The sequence below is a fragment of the Myotis myotis genome, unplaced genomic scaffold, assembly GCF_014108235.1.
Source record: "Myotis myotis isolate mMyoMyo1 unplaced genomic scaffold, mMyoMyo1.p scaffold_m19_p_17, whole genome shotgun sequence".
Classification (NCBI taxonomy): domain Eukaryota; kingdom Metazoa; phylum Chordata; class Mammalia; order Chiroptera; family Vespertilionidae; genus Myotis; species Myotis myotis.
Window position 1 is genome coordinate 11,839,077 of NW_023416321.1, and position 16,256 is coordinate 11,855,332.

Here is a 16,256-nt window from a genome sequence, read left to right on the forward strand (position 1 = left end):
TTCACTTGGAATAGCTAACATTTTAATAATGTACAGGAAATGAATATCTCTACAAACACTTAGGTTGATATTGAAGTTATGTGGGATTTGGAGGGAGGCCTGGCTCCTAAAGTGTTCAGGATTAATTAGTTATGGAGCTCTAGAAGTTGGGTCACTCCCAACACCCAAAATTTATTAGGCTTAAGGGGAAATGATTCTTAGTAATCAAATTCATAAGAATCTAGTATTAAGAGGCTCTGTATAAGACATATACATTTCTGCCTTGCAGACCTAAAAGTTGCTAGTTGGTTAATGCATGTTTCCTTTCTGAAAAGCCTTTAAGGAGAGCCAATAAAAGACATACACATAGTAGAACCAGTATCATTAACCTCTGTCAAAACTCATCACTGGTAATACTCAAGGCTTATCTTATTTTGTATGTGTTTGTCCCCTGCTCCCCCCCCTTAATTATTTTCAGGTCTCACATGTATCATTTAATCTGTAAATATTTCAGCATATGTCTCTAAAAGAAAAGGTTTTAAACCGTTGATTAAAATAAATGGGGTGAACTTTTAATTGATCAGTCATCACCCATAGTATTACTGTGATAGCTTACTTTTTGTTGTGCCTCTTTTTTTTTTTAATTGCCCTGGGAATTGAGTCTCCTGCTCTGGCATCCTCCCAACTGCAATGTAGAGACTCTTGTACATTGTATTGATCTACCCCTTTTGTTAAGACTTTTTATTTTTAAACAAATCACAATATATTTATTTTTTTAGTTCGAATTGAAATACGTTTCTTATCTTGAGCTTATAATAAACTAGGCATATCGCCCACCTTAGGTGTTTCTGTCCTCTCCTTTTGGCATCACTTTGCTGCAGGTGGTATGTTCGTGTCTCCACGTACGCGCAGAGTTCAGCCACCTTCCGATTAAGTTCCTAGAGATGTTAAAACACAACCTAGGTTAGAAGTTTTTTGGGCTTGCATCCATTTTGTGCTTTTAAAAATGCATTGTAGATAAGCTGTGTGAATGTTTTTAAACATTTTTTTCTAAAGTGCATGAAACAGAAAATACACTTGAGAATTGTTTACACTTTCTGTGGAATGGGACTTCATTCGGATTTACAAGTTCGAGTTCAGACTGATTTTTAGTTTTTTTGTGTCAAAGAACCCCAGCTGACTACTTTAAAAAAAAAAATTTGTATCATAATCATAGTGCTTGTACATGGTTCAAAAAAAGCAACGGTAGAAAAATAAAATTTTTTTAAAATTCTAAACAATACATCAGTAGTAGTGTTTAGTGATCCATGTTTTCCTTCTCCTGTCCCTCTCTTCTTCCTCTACAGGAGCTACGACTGGTAACAGTTCCTCTTCCAAGTGGTGTTTTGTGGGGAAGTGGGCTGAGGGGGGATGTAAGCCTGCATGTGAGTTTATAATATATGATAGTGTACCACGTGTTGTGAATCTTGCTGTCTCCCTCCTGCATTTTGAAACATGGGAGACATAGCAGTACGCTTCAAGTAAACCAGTGCTGAGAAATGGCTTTCATTGTATCAGATTTTTAGTGCCTATTTTAGCAATGCAGTTTGAGCGTTTCATAGTTAACCTTTCTCTTCCTCTCAGCCATCCCAAATAGATCAGTTGTCAACAGATTTAAGAATATTCAGAAAAAATGGGAGACAGGTTGACACTGGCTGTGTCATATTTTCTCTTGTGGCTCTTCCAACCCCCTAGATACGTACCTTAGAGAAACTCTTTACACATGTGTGCCAGGAGATGGACTTAGAATGTTATAACAGTGTCATTTGTAGTAGGAAGAAAAGGGGAAAAACAACAAAAACCTGGAAAGGCCCCCAAATGTCCATTAATAATCCACTGGATAAGTACTGTGATATATTCTACAGTGGAATTCCACACAAGTCAGCCTGAACTACAGCTACAGGTGTGAACGTGGATGACTGGTCAGGAAAGCAAGCTGCAGAAGAACACTTCACTCGCTGCTATTTCTGTGCAGGCCAGACCACGCTGTGAAATACATGGAATTGAGTGCGTGGTTTCTTCCGGCTGTACCCTGGGTGTTTCTGTTTGTACGATATTTCTTAATAAAATTTCAAGTTAAAAAGGGACAGGTTTTGGTGTAGGTAGTGCCTAATAAAATAGATGTATTCACAGTGTATTTTGTGAAATGAGCCCTCCTTCAGTTTGGCAGATTTAAAAGGTACAGTTCCTTGAGTGCCAAATGTAGGGTCTTAACGTTTTTTAAAAGCTAGAAATGGGATGTCAGCCAGGGGGCGGATGCTTTTGTTCTGCTGTTAAAGCAGCTTCCAGGAAAGCTCTTCTCTCAGGTTACGCCATTCCAGGAAGGAAAACTGGGCCGAGAAGAGAAGAGCTGGCCGCCGGTCCTTCCCTTTGTTCTGCTTAGGTTGTCACCTCAGAGAACCTGCTGCCTTTTGGTCTTGTTCTGCTCCTAGTGGGGGCGCCATGACATGTGAAATGTTGATTAGCAGTGGCCCTTTTGCTCCCAAACACGCTCCCCAGGTGAGACAGGGATCCCCCTGGGGTGAGTTCAGGACTTCTGATGGCCAGGCGCTCCTCCCTGGACTTCAGCTCTGAGGGGTGTAAAAGGGCGAGTCAGGAGCTGCCAGGCATCCTGTTGTAAATTAACAGTGTGTGGGAGACCAAGAATTCTAGATCATTCTATAATTTAACCTAAATATGTCCTGAAACTTTAAAGACAGCATTCTGGTGCTTGGTTCATTTCAGTATCTTAAAATGAGAAAGTTTTCAGTGGACTTGCACCTTACTCAAATTAGTTTTCACAGCCTGTGGATGAAGTGAAACTATAATTACTCTTAAAGCACCTCGAATTTTTTGTATTAATCTGCAGCCTTAGGACTGTTCAAGTTTATCATAGAAAATACATTTTTTTAATATATATATTGGTGCAGGCTGTGTTTAACAACTTGGAATGGCTATTTTCTTATCCTTGTGATAATTAAATTGCTGCCCTTGTTATCTTCTTGTAACCAGCCACTAGGCCAGTGGTTCTCAACCTTCTGGTCCTTTAAATACAGTTCCTCATGTTGTGACCCAACCATAAAATTATTTTCGTTGCTACTTCATAACTGTAATGTTGTACTGTTATGAATCGTAATGTAAATATCTGATATGCAGGATGGTCTTAGGCGACCCCTGTGAAAGGGTCATTCGACCGCCAAAGGGGTCGCGACCCACAGGTTGAGAACCGCTGCCCTAGGTAAAACCTGTTAATGTTCTGCTACTAGGATAGTGTAAGCTTTTCTCCCAACATTAATTTTTTCAATTGATTCTCCTATATTCACTAAAAAACAACCTAAAATCTCACATTTGCACAAATGGTGGTTTCAGGCTATCAACATCACCAACCCTGAGCCCTGCCTAACTAAATTGTCCTCACTATTTCAAAACAAAATCAGCCTGGCCCATGTAGCTCAGTGGTTGAGCGTTGACCCATGAATCCAGAGGTCATGGTTTGATTCCCGGTCAGGGTATATGCCCTGGTTTCAGGCTCAATCCCCCAGTAGTGGGCATGCAGGAGGCAGCTGATCAATGATTCTCATCATTGGTGTTTCTAACCCTCTCTTCCCTCAAAGTTTTAAAAATTGAAAATGCGTTATGGAGGTGGCACTTGGGAATTGGCCCGACACCCATATCCCATCCTCGGGAACACAGCACTGTAGGATGGCTTGTGTCAGGGGCCATGCTGTCTTTTTTTTTTTATTATTATTTTTTTATTTTTATTTTTTTAAATTTTTTTTTTTTTTAAATCTTATAGTTTTAGCTCTTTTTTTTAATATATATATTTTATTGATTTTTTACAGAGAGGAAGGGGGAGAGATAGAGAGTTAGAAACATCGATGAGAGAGAATCATCGATCAGCTGCCTCCTGCACATCTCCCATTGGGGATATGCCCGCAACCCAGGTACATGCCTCCGACCGGAATCGAACCCGGGACCTCTCAGTCCGCAGGCCGACGCTCTATCCACTGAGCCAAACCGGTTTCGGCAGGGGGCCATGCTGTCTTAAACACATGGCTTAGGTGAGTGTGTTCAGTGCAGAGGTGCTTCTGTGAGGCCTATGGAGGCTCCCACCGTTGCCTTGGCCTGAGCAGACAGAGAGCTTGCCTTTGAATTTATTTCCCAAATCAGTCATCTCGCCAGAGTGACAAATTTAAAACATGAAATAACTTTTAAAAAGGTCCATGGGTAATGGGTAAACTGCAGATTCAGGTCAGATTCACTCATATTCATGAGTGGAAAAGTACCATTTCTGCACCTACAGTATTTAAAATTTCTGCTTTTTGGACAGTTGGGTGAGAGAAGTGTTCATGTAATGCCTGTATTAACACTGAGCTATTGGGAATTTGGAGGTGAGGGAAGATCTATTTCATATGCTAGATTAATCTCCAGTTCACAGCAACTCACTTTTAGTTGGTTTTGATAGCAGCTCTTTGTTCAGTCAACTTCAATGAAGTCATTTTCTTTGGGGCTCTGAATTCTGACTTGAAGCACCAGCTCTAGATCACCTGCAAATTCATTTGTAAAAGAAAATTCTAATTTTAAAGCCTTTCAACATTATTAATTTTGTAGCATAGAAAATCCCAAGAACTGAATAATAAGTAGATATGGAGCTTGTGTTGGCAGCTATAATCTTTTCATTATCTGAGGTTTTTCGGGAGGTGCTGGGCAGGCTCTGGGATGTATGCCTGTTAAACCCACAAACAAAAAGCTTGCAGTTTGGAGGCAGGCTAGGATTTGAAATATACTATTGTTATTTAAATGCATCGCCCTTGTACAACACGAGACTTGTTTGCACTAGGTTGAGTTTTTGGAAAGCTTCAAGGGAATGTGTAGCCTGAGACTCCCGAGTGATTCCTACCGCACACGTACGTACATGTACACATGTACATACATACACACACACACACACACACACGCGACGAGACTTCAAGGTGAGAGAGAGAGAGGTAGGCCCTGAGAAATGGATAATTCAACCATGTTTGGGGGCAGTGGCGTAGAGGGAGTCTTCAAATTTACTGTCCTGAGAAGGAACAATAGTGACTGAAGGTGGAGGAGTTTGGCTTTGCAACATGGTGGAGGGGCTGGAGCCCCTAGATGGGCGTCATCAAGTTTGGTATCAGCTGGATCCGTTGGGTGACTGGGTTTGAGCTTGCTGTTCACCTGGAAAAGTGTTAACAGGAAGGAGGAACGGCGGCACCTCCACATTTGGCGCTCAGCTCTGCCAGTTAAACGGGACAGTGATCTCCCCTTCCTCCTCCGCAGCTTCTCAAGGGAAAATGTCACCGAAGGGCAATAATTACTTTCAAGCTTGAAGAGTAATTTTCCTTACAGCCCAAATCATGAAAAGGAGCTGAGTATTTTTAAGGGGTGCGTAATTGGGGAAGAAATATTTATCTTTGTGCTTAAATTTCTACTTGAACATTTTCAGCACTGAGTGCTTTGTGTCTCGGGTTCTCTAGCAGAGATACACAGAGGAGTCCCTTTATAAGGCGCCGTTCCCAGAGAGCAGAAAAAGCAGCGAACGTCACACCATACTTAGCCTCCACCCCACAGTAGGTTGGAAGCCTGCTCTGCAAGACGCTAAGCCCGGGGAGTGATGTTAAAACAACAAAAGCCCGCAATGGTCTCTGTCCTGGAGTTACAAGCTGGCTGGCGGAAGAGGGGTCTTAAGTACATGGGAAAGTACAGTTGTGGGCGTGGTGAGAAAAACATGGGATGAGGGCGTCTAGAAAAGAATCTGAAGGCCAGGCATTGACCTGACATCTAAAGGATGAGTCAGCTTCAGATCCAGAAGGAAGAGAGAGAGGAGCTTCCCAGGGATCCGTTGGGGAGCGACGGTGGCTGCAGGGACTGAGGGTGCAGGCAGCAGCCAGGCCATGGGAGGGCTGCCCTGTGCTGTCGCATGGGTAGCCACTGGCCACATGAAATGAGATACGCTCTAGGTATAAAATACTAGGATTTGATAAATGGGTCAAATAAATAGGTTAAAATGAACTTCACTTGTTTTTACTTTTTAAATGTGGCTTACATAGTATTTTTATTGGACAGTCCTGGTCTCGATGAAAGGTTTTTGTCTATTTTAGAACAACCCCCAAGCCATTAGGCAGTTTACAGCAAGGGGCTGTTATCATAATCAGACTTGCATTTTGTAACGGGGGGGGGGGGGGGGGGAGGCGGGCGGAGCGGCGAGGGAGGTGTTTTTGTTTTACAAACAGAAACTTCTCTGTCAAAAAAAAATAAAGTAACACATTCTTCCAATTTACCAATTTGAGGCTGAAAGTTAAAACAATCTACAGATTCAATGTAATCCCTATTAAAATACAGCGTATTTCACATATCTAGAACAAATTCTCCAAAAATGTACATGGAACCAAAAAAGACCCCGAGTAGCCACATCAACCGTAAGAACAAAGTTGGAAGAATCACAACACCGGATATCAAGTTATACTACAAAGACACTGTAATCAAAACAGCCTGAAAAAAAAACCCCCAAAAACAGCCTAGTACTGGCATATAGGTCAATGGAACGAAACAGAGACCCCAGAAACGACCCAAGCCATTACACTCAATATTTGACAGAGGAGACAAGAGCATATAGAATGGAGTAAAGACAGACTCTTCAATAAATGATGTGGGAAAACTGGACGGATCATGCAAAAAAAATGAAGCTGGACCACCAACTTATACCATACACGAATAAACTCAAGGTGGATAAAAGACTTAATGTAACTTGTGAGACCATAAAAATCCTAGAAGAAACCATAGGCAGCAAGATCTCAGACATCTCTCGTAGCAGCATGTTTACAGATACATCTCTAAGGCAAAGAAAACTAAGAAAAGAAATGGGACTACATCAAAACAAAAAGCCGCACAGCAAAAGAAACCAACAAAATGAAAAGGGAGGACATTTGCAACGATACATCTGATAAAGGGTTAATACCCATAATATAAGAAACTCGTACAACTTAACAAAAGGAAGACAAACAGTCCAATTAACAAATAGACACTTCTCCAAAGTGGACATACAGATGGCCAAGAGACATGAAAAAATGCTCAAGGTCACTGACCATCAGAGAGATGCAAATCAAAATGACAATGGGGCATCACCTCACATGCGTCAGAATGGCTACCATCAACAAATCAATAAATGACAAGTGCTGGCGAGGATGCGGAGAAGGGGGAACCCTAGTGCACTGCTGGTGGGAATGCAGACTGTGTGGCCATTATGGAAAACATACGGAGTTTCCTCAAAAAATTAAATATGGAACTGCCATTTGACCCAGTGATCCCACTTCTAGGAATATAAGAAACCCAAAACACCAATCGGAAAGAATGTATGCACCCCTATGTTCATAGCACAGTTTACAATAGCTAAGATCTGGAAATAGCCCAAGTGCCCATCAGTACATGAGTGGATAAAAAAGCTGTGGGGCATTTACACTATAAAACACTATGCAGCTGTAAAAAAGAAGGGTCTCTTACCCTTTGAGACAGCTTGGAGGGACGTGGAGAGCATTATGCTAAGTGAGATAAGCCAATCAGAGTAAGACAAGTATCACATGACCTCACTCACATGTGGAATCTAATAAGTTGATGAACAAAATAGATCCAGAGACATTGAAGCATGCAACAGACTGCGGAATCTCAGAGGAAAGGCAGGGGAGGGAGGGTGAGTGGGTGGGAAGAGATCAGCCAAAGAACTTGCATGCATATATGCATAACCCACGGACACAGACAATAGGGTGGTGAAGGCCTGGGATAGGGGGTGGGAGCTGGCTAGAAGGGGTCAGTGGGGGGTGGGGAAGGGGACATGTACTATTTTCAACAATAAAGATTTAATTAAAAACACGCAAATGCATTTAAAAAAATAAGAAACACAACCTCCCCTGGTGGGTGGTGAGCACCAGCGACCACTGCTGCTCTTTGTCTGTTGCAGCTTTGATACTTGTTTACCCCGAAAAGACCCCTGGTCGCTTGCTCTGCTCTTGACTACACCATTGGCAGTGGGGGAGGGCCACGGGCCTTAGGGCTGCAGCGTCACCCCAGTACCTCTCTTCCTCAGGCCCCTCCCCAATCCTGGAGGCCCATGTAGGAAACAGGACTTCCAAACTCACCTGCGAGCTTCCCCCTCACCTCCTGTTGGGGTTCCGCCGTGGGTCTGCTCTGTACTCCGGTCAGCAAGCCCACCCCCACGCTCACACGTCTGCACAAGCTACCAACCAAACAGCACGTAGCCTCAGCGCATCTGAATCCGCGTGAATCGCTGCTCTCATTGGCCCCATGAGAGAGCAGGCGCTGGCCTATTTTATAGATGGGCAAACTATGCTCAGGTGTGCTGTTTGACTTGCACGGGACGGAGCAAGTGGAAGGAGGGATTGGAATTCAAGGCTCCCACCTCCCTCCTCAGGCTGTGTCCCCTGGGAGACAGTGCAGACTCAGAGCTCACCCAAGGGCACCCACACCCTGCCAGACCCCAGGCGGGGTCAGCCCTCCTTGGAAAAGGTTAACAGCTGCTGCCTCGGGGATTAGAAAAAACAAATGCTTAGTATCTCAAACTGAACAGGCTCCCCCACCTCCCCAATTATAGCTCCCTTTCCTCCCAGGCCCCCATCAGCAGCTGTGAGGAAAAAGCAAGAGGCCCCCAACCCATACCTGGGAAGACGGATTTCAAACATAATGGAGGAGGCAGGGGTTGGAGCAGGAGGTGCAAACGAAGGGTGGTTGGAGCTGGGCTAAGTCCTGAGCAGGCTGCTGCCCCAAAGGCAAGCTGAGGACTGGAACCCACAGGTGGTGGTGAGGGGGGGGGGGGGCTGGCGGGGGGCAGGGGGGGCTGATTCTCACCTTTCATTTAATCCTCCAGTCACAGAAGACAGGGCAATGGATGGGCCTCAGGGTGGGCCTCAACAGCGTGATGCTGGAGGGAAACATGGGGAACATGATCCACAGGTTCTCATATACGTGAGCATTGGGATCGCCTGGGAAGACTTGAAAACAGGTGGCCTTGGCCCGGTGGCTCATTGGTTGGAGCGTTGTCTCATACACCAGAAGGTTGTGGGTTCAAATCCAAGTCAGGACACATACCTGGGTTGCGGGTTCGATCCTCGGTTGGGGTGTGGGGGGCGGCCAACTGATGTTTCTCTCCCTCTCCCTCTCCCTTCCTCTCTCTCTAAAAGTCAATAGAAACATATCCTTGCCTGAGGATTTAAAGAAAACAAACACCCTGCCCGGCCCGTGTGCTCAGTGGTTGAGCATCAACCCAGGAACCGAAAGGTCACCAGTTCAATTCCTGGTTGCAGGCTCCACCTCCAGTAGGGGGTGTGCAGGAGGGAGCCAATCGATGTTTCTCTCTCATCCATATTGCTCTCTATCCCTCTCCCTTCCTCTCTCTCTAAAAATTAATAAAAACATAATTAAAAATATAAAAGGTAAAAGTGAAAATCCGTGACACCTGGGGTCCCACCCTAAAGAGTCTGACGTGGTCGCTCTGGGGTGCAGCCTGGGCCCTGGAGCTTCTAAAAGGTCCCCGGTTGGTTTAAATGGCGGCCGAAGTTGGAGAACCATTAATTTGGCCAAACTGCTTAAGAAGCAAATGTGGAAAACCCAGCCCAAGAAAGGGAAATGCTCACCAGTAGTCACAGGGGCAGCTGGAAACAGGCCTGGGCTAGATCTGGGCCCCCTGGTGGCCAGCCTGGTGCTGTCACCCGGCATGCCAGGGCGCCTTTCTGCCCAGGATGCAGTAAGGAGAACCCCGCAGAGAGGAGGAAGCAGCAAGCAGGGGTCAGCCTGCCCTGACCTGAAAGAGGGAAGAAAGCGCACTTTGGCCAACCCAGCTGCCGGCTGTACACAGAGCCATCTGTCCCTCACCTGAGTGGACCGGCATCGAGGTGCCGCGGGATTGGATATGAAAACACATCAGCCCTGGCCAGTTTGGCTCAGTGGATAGAGCATCGGCCTGTGAACTGAAAGGTCCCAGGTTCAATTACGATTCCGGTCAGGGGCATATGCCTGGGTTGTGGGCTCGATCCCCAGTGGGGGGCAGCAGATCAATGATTCTCCCTCATCATGGATGTTTCTATCTCTCTCTCCCTCTTCCGTCCTCTCTGAAAGCAATAAAAATATATTTTTTTTAAAAAAAGAAAGACAACACATCACTCGCCTGCTTTGTCCCTTCACTCACTACCTATTCACTGATTCATTCACACATTCTCTCAACAGCACCCACTTTTTCTGGTTGTGGGGACCCTCTTATTCTTTTTATTTTTAAAATCAAAGTATTGCACTGTGTAGGTTAAAAAGTCTAATAGGGCTGAAATCAGGCCCATTAGCAAGGAAGAAGTAAAAGTCTCGTTGGGGAGGCAGCCACAAGTTTCATTTATTACTCTGGGCATTTAATGAGCTCTTTTATTTATGTGTTAGCTTTTTTGTGGGTGTAGGGGAATAGCTTTTGGTTTTGGTGTACTTTTAAACTTACATAAAAATTGCAAGAACATATACCCTTTACCAGTGGTTAACATTTCACCACATTGACTTTAATCCTATCTAATAATAGACAAACATGGTAATTAACCGTAACTTCGCTACCCTTCCCATTGGCTAATCAGTGAGATATGCAAATTAACTGCCAACCAAGATGGCGGCCGGCAGCCAGGCAGCTGAAGCGAACAGGAGGCTTGCTTGCTCCAGTGAAGGAGGAAGCCAAGGTTCCCCGCCTGCCGCTGTCGGCCTCTGAGCTTGCACTCTACGCAACTTTGTTGCAATTATAGAAGTTAAACAATCCCCAGAAACCTGCTTTCAGCCATCAGAGCTGGAGCGAGCAGGACTGCAACCGTGTTACGATTATAGAACCCAAACAAACCCAGATACCTGCTTTCAGCAGCTGAGGTCTCAGAGCTGGAGCTGTTCCAGTGACAGCCATAGAAGGTAAATAAATCCCAGAATAAAAAAAAAAGAAAAAAAGGAGAGGTTGGGAGCTTCAGTCACCCGCCAGCCAGAAAACGGCCCTCAGCCCCTCACCCAGACTGGCCAGGCACCCCAGTGGGGACCCCCACCCTGAAGGGGGGTGTGATCAGCTGCAAACAGCCATCATCCCCTCATCCAGGCTGGCCAGGCACCCAAGCGGGACCCCCACCCTGATCCGGGACACCCTTCAGGGCAAACCAGCCGGCCCCCACCCGTGCACCAGGCCTCTATCCTATATAGTAAAAGGGTAATATGAAAACTGACCCTAACAGCAGAAAGACTGGGAATGACTGGTCATTATGACACACACTGACCACCAGGGGGCATACGCTCAATGCAGGAGCTGCCCTCTGGTGGTCAGGTTGCTCTCACATGGGAGGAGCTCTGCTCAGCCACAAGCCAGGCTGATGGCTGCCAGCACAGCGGTGGTGGTGGGAGCCTCTCCCGCCTCCTCAGCAGTGCTAAGGATGTCCAACTACAGCTAGGCCTGCTCCCCCCTGGCAAGTGGACATCCCCTGAGGGCTGCCGGGCTGCCAGAGGGATGTCTGATTGCCATCTTAGGCCCAATCCCCCAGGGAGTGGGCCTAAGCCAGCAGGTGGTCATCCCCTGAGGGGTCCCAGACTGTGAGAGGGCACAGGCCAGGCTGAGGGACATCCCCTCCCCCCCCCGAGTGCACAAATTTTTGTGCACCGGGCCTCTAGTTTTTATATATGTATGTATGTACATGTATGTGTATATGCAGGGTGGGACAAATATAGGTTTACAGTTGTGAGTACGTGAAACACAGAGCTTATTCTTGTGTTGTTTTTTATTAATTACTAGAGGCCCAATGCACGAATTCATGCATGAGTGGGGTCCGGCCAGCACACCCCATTCAGGCCGGGTGGGGGGTGGGGGGACCCTGGGCGGTTGGCCAGCCAGCCCCACCCCCTGGTTGAACTCCTGGTCAAGGGGACAATTTGCATATTAGCCTTTTATTATATAAGATTGTATTATTTTCCATACTAACAATTGTAAACCTACTTGGAAGTCAGAGACAGTGCCTCTCTCCAGAGCAAAGGGCAATAGAATAAAGATGTTTCATTGTGGTTCTGAATTTCCCTGGTGACGAGTGACGTTGAGCATCCTTTCATGTGCCTAGTGGCCATATGTATGTCTTCTTTAGAGAAATGTCTATGCAAATCCTTTACCGATTTTAAAAATTGGTTGTCTTTTTATTGTTGAGTTGTAAGATATTTTTTTTACATATTCTGATACAAGTCCCTGATCAGCTATATATAGGGGTGGGCAAACTTTTTGACTCGAGGGCCACAATGGGTTCTTAAACTGGACCGGAGGGCCGGAACAAAAGCATGGATGGAGTGTTTGTGTGAACTAATATAAATTCAAAGTAAACATCATTACATAAAAGGGTACAGTCTTTTTTTTAGTTTTATTCATCTCAAATGGCCCGCGGGCCGTAGTTTGCCCACGGCTGAGCCATAAGATTTACAAATATTTTCTCCCATTCTGTGGGTTGTCTTTTCACTTTCTTTCTTAAAAATGAATATATATATATATACACACATATATATGTATTTCAGAGAGGGAGAGAGAGTTAGAAACATCATTAAGAGTCATTAATCGGCTGCCTCCTGCATGCCCTCTGCTGGGGATTGAGCTCACAACCCAGGCATATGCCCTGACCAGGAATCAAACCATGACCTCCTGGTTCATAGGTCAACACTCAACCAGTGAGCCACGCTGGCCGGCTTCAGTTTCTTGATGTACATGTTTTTATGTTATTTGGTATGCATTTTGTTTTCTGGGGTCTTGAAGAAGATTAAGATCAAAAGAGATTAGAGAGCCGAAACCGGTTTGGCTCAGTGGATAGAGCGTCGGCCTGCGGACTGAAAGGTCCCGGGTTCGATCCCGGTCAAGGGCATGTACCTGGGTTGCGGGCATATCCCCAGTGGGAGATGTGCAGGAGGCAGCTGATCGATGTTTCTCTCTCATCGATGTTTCTAACTCTCTATCTCTCTCCCTTCCTCTCTGTAAAAAATCAATAAAATATATTAAAAAAAGAGAGAGATTAGAGATCTGCTCTGTCTCATATAATTCTTCCTGAGTTGAATTTTAACTTTTTTAAAAAAAATTTAACTTTGATCTTTCGGCCATGCCCTCAGTTTTCTTTTGGTTTGCATGTGCCTGTGTATCTTGGCCCGTTTTTAAAGTGAATAGCATTGTTTTCCGTGTCTTTTCTAAGCATATGATCAGCGCTCAGTGAAGGTCCGTTTCCTTCCTTCTCTCTCTCTCCTGATAGAATGCTCCTTCCCAGACAGGACCCTCCGGAGTAGCCACTGCTGAGCCCAGACCCCACACCACATGTGGCCCCTCTGGGCACCGTCTCTGAGCTTTGCCCACCCTTTCCATTCATGGGCATCGGTGGAGCTGGGCAGAGCCCCTGAGCTGCCATTCTCCTCATGTCCACCAGAGGGCGCGCCACTCCCGCCGGAGTCCCCTCCGAGAACCAGCACTTTAATTAATCTCGTCTTTCCCAAACCTCCCATCTTTCCCAACATTACCTTCGGGCTTCAAGCCCCAGAACAGTACTCTAGTTTACCCGAGGAGCCTATCTTTGCATCCACCGCCACGTGAGCCATCCCGTGGGAAATCCGCCCAGTGCATCCTGGCGCCCCTCTGCAATACCTCTGTGCCTCAGTTTCCTCATCTGCTGAATGGGAATACTTTTCACCCAGTTCAGAAACACTCTGTTTAATATTGAGCATGGTGCCAGGCACACAGTAAGTGCCTAACGAGGCCAGGCTTTCCCATGACTTCAGAGTCCTGGTAATGGCTCACCCACCGCTCTCCCGAAAGCTCTCCAGGCCTCAGGCAGACCCCGCACCCTTGTTCTCTCCGGCAATGCTGGTGGCGGGGCTCCTTGGGGTGGGTGCCTTTGTGGCAGGTACAGACTTCACAGGCAGCAAAGTCAGATGTGTGGACAGTTTCCCTAACGGACTTTAACTGAATTGCCCCTGTTGGGTGGTGTGGGAACCTTCTCTCAGAGAACTCAGGGTAACCTCAGCCTTGCTGGGTTTGCCTCCCTTGCTCCCTGGCGTTCCAGCTAGTGCTGTCAGGAGGGAGAGGGCTCCTGAGCTTGGTCACTCTCAGGATCCCTGCTGGGACCCGTAAAGATGGCCTCTGGCCTCCTTGTCCATGCCAGCGTCCACCCTGCTGGTGCCCACAGCTGCCAGCATTCACGAAGAGGGCCCATGGGCCACCCAGCCTCCTGTTTACTGTATCATCCTTTCTGGCCCCAGACCCCTCTCTCAGACATTTCTGTAGGAAACTTGGGGGAGGGGCCGGCTCAGGCCCTCTCTGCCCAGAGGAGCCCCAGGGCCAAGTCTGCTTGACATGTACACACGGGGAGGGAATTCTGAGAGGGTGGCAGCTGCACACCCTCACCTGGGAGGCAGGCCCTCTCCTGCCTGTGCTCTGCGGTGCCCGCTCTCCAGCCCAGAGGGTGGGGTGGTGGGGTGGTGGGGGAGAGTGCCCTCCCGGCTCGCTGTTTTTACTGAGGCAAAGACCTCAACGTTGAGCTCAGCATTCCAGACTCAGCTCCTTCTGCTTCTCTCCGTTTCCTCTGGAACAGCCTTGCCTATTCCTGGGGACAACCTCGGTGCCATCTGGGTTGGGGCAGAGCAGGGGGGGCGGGGGCGGGGGCGGGGGACGGGTGCGTTCTAGGAAGGAAGCCCAGGGGTGTTGGCAGATAGCAGCTGCCACACCTTCTACCTGTTCTCTGGGTCCCTGAGTACAGGCTGACTCAGCCGAGGGAGGCTTTGTGCTCCTGGTAGAGTGGAGGGTGGGGCCAAGGGTGCGAGCCAGGGTTTTTTAGGGCTCGAGGCTCAGTCCTGTTTGGGAGGGTAGAGGACTCAGAGTTCCTGGTTACACATAACAGAAAACAACTCTGGTTGACTACGGACCGGAAGGAATTTTCTGGAAGGGTCATAGGTGGCTCACAGAATCACGGGGTAGGCTAGAGAACCAGGCTCATCAATGGGGCAAGGACCCTGAAAGCTGGGAGGCGGGACCACAGGCAGGAACTAGCGGGGACAGGCCTGCTGACATCACGGCCCAGCTGCCCCGAGCTGCCCCTGCAGCCCCCCGCCCCCCACCACCACACACCACACCGGAGGAGCCGTCTCAATGGTCACAGCTGCTCTGTGGCCCTGGTCAGGGTCAGAGTCCTGGGAGGCATGGGCCCAGGCTGAGTGCCCGCCAAGCCCTCCGCGGGCTCTGGGAGAGGGAGACTGGCCCCTTCCACTTCCGTCGGGGAAGCCGCCTCCCGCCGTCTAGGGATTCGGCCCCTCCCATGGGTGTTGGGATGCTAAGCAACCACCACCAACAAATGCCACACACGCTCCCGTGTTCCTGAGCGCAAGAGGCAGTTTCAAACCTGCCCCACCGGGCGGGCGGCCTCGTACCTGGAGCGCTGCTGGCACGGAGACTACGTGCTTCTCGCCACTTCTGACACCATCTTCTCTCCATGGCTGGCGTGCCCGGCCCTGAGCTCTGTGCTTGGCGTTGGCCATCTCGTTGGGTCTCGCCCTTGAAGTTACCAGCACTTTTTCGAGGAGGAAACTGAGGCCGGGTGGCTCACTGGCTTTCCAAGCTCACTCGGGTCTGAACGAACGGGGACTGGAGTCCAGGAGCCTGTCCCGGAGCTTGGCTGGAGAGGGGCCCTGCAACCCAGTGGAGCAGACGTTAAACAGCAGACAGTAAACGCAGGGCGGGCCCATGATTGCAGGGAGCCCTGCTGCTGGGAGGGGAAAGGACGGGCAGGGAGAGGAAGAGAGAAGGCCTTCCCTGGGGTGAAGGGGGGAGACGCTCCCAGGAAGGTCTCTGTGAAGAAGGAGTTCGCCGGGCAGGGAGCAAGGGGGATGGGAACGGCGGGTGCCAGGGCCGGAGGCGGGAGAGGCTGGGGGGTGGGCACCCCGTCTCATTGTGACATCTGTGGCCGGGCTCCCTGCTTCTGCCCGGCCGGGAGCTTATTCCCCACCAGCCACGGTGACCCCTTCACTACCCGAGTCAGGTCATGCCCGGCCCCGCTGCCCACTGGCCCAGGGGAAGAGCCCAGGCCTCCATAACCCGCCCCTGTGGCCCCTGTGACCGCCCCTCCCTCCCTGGGCTGCAGTCACGGCCCCTTTACTCCCTCCGAAGCACCCCAGGTGCGTCCTGCCTTTGGCCTTGGCCCAGAATGTTCTCCCCACAGGGC

At 48.3% G+C, this 16,256-nt stretch overlaps 1 long non-coding RNA gene across 3 annotated transcripts in view; it reads right to left on the reverse strand.

Moving 5' to 3' along the window:
* Positions 1-16,256, reverse strand: part of LOC118671306 — a 28,464-nt gene that overhangs the window by 2,756 nt on the left and 9,452 nt on the right. For 2 of the 3 annotated variants that reach the window (XR_004972734.1, XR_004972732.1), the window contains exons 2-4: positions 15,466-15,723; positions 4,444-4,544; positions 817-917 (exon numbers count right to left, since the gene is read on the reverse strand). This is a non-coding gene — a long non-coding RNA (uncharacterized LOC118671306). The remainder of the gene's footprint in view (positions 1-816; positions 918-4,443; positions 4,545-15,465; positions 15,724-16,256) is intronic. The other variant, XR_004972733.1, reaches the window with a different exon arrangement.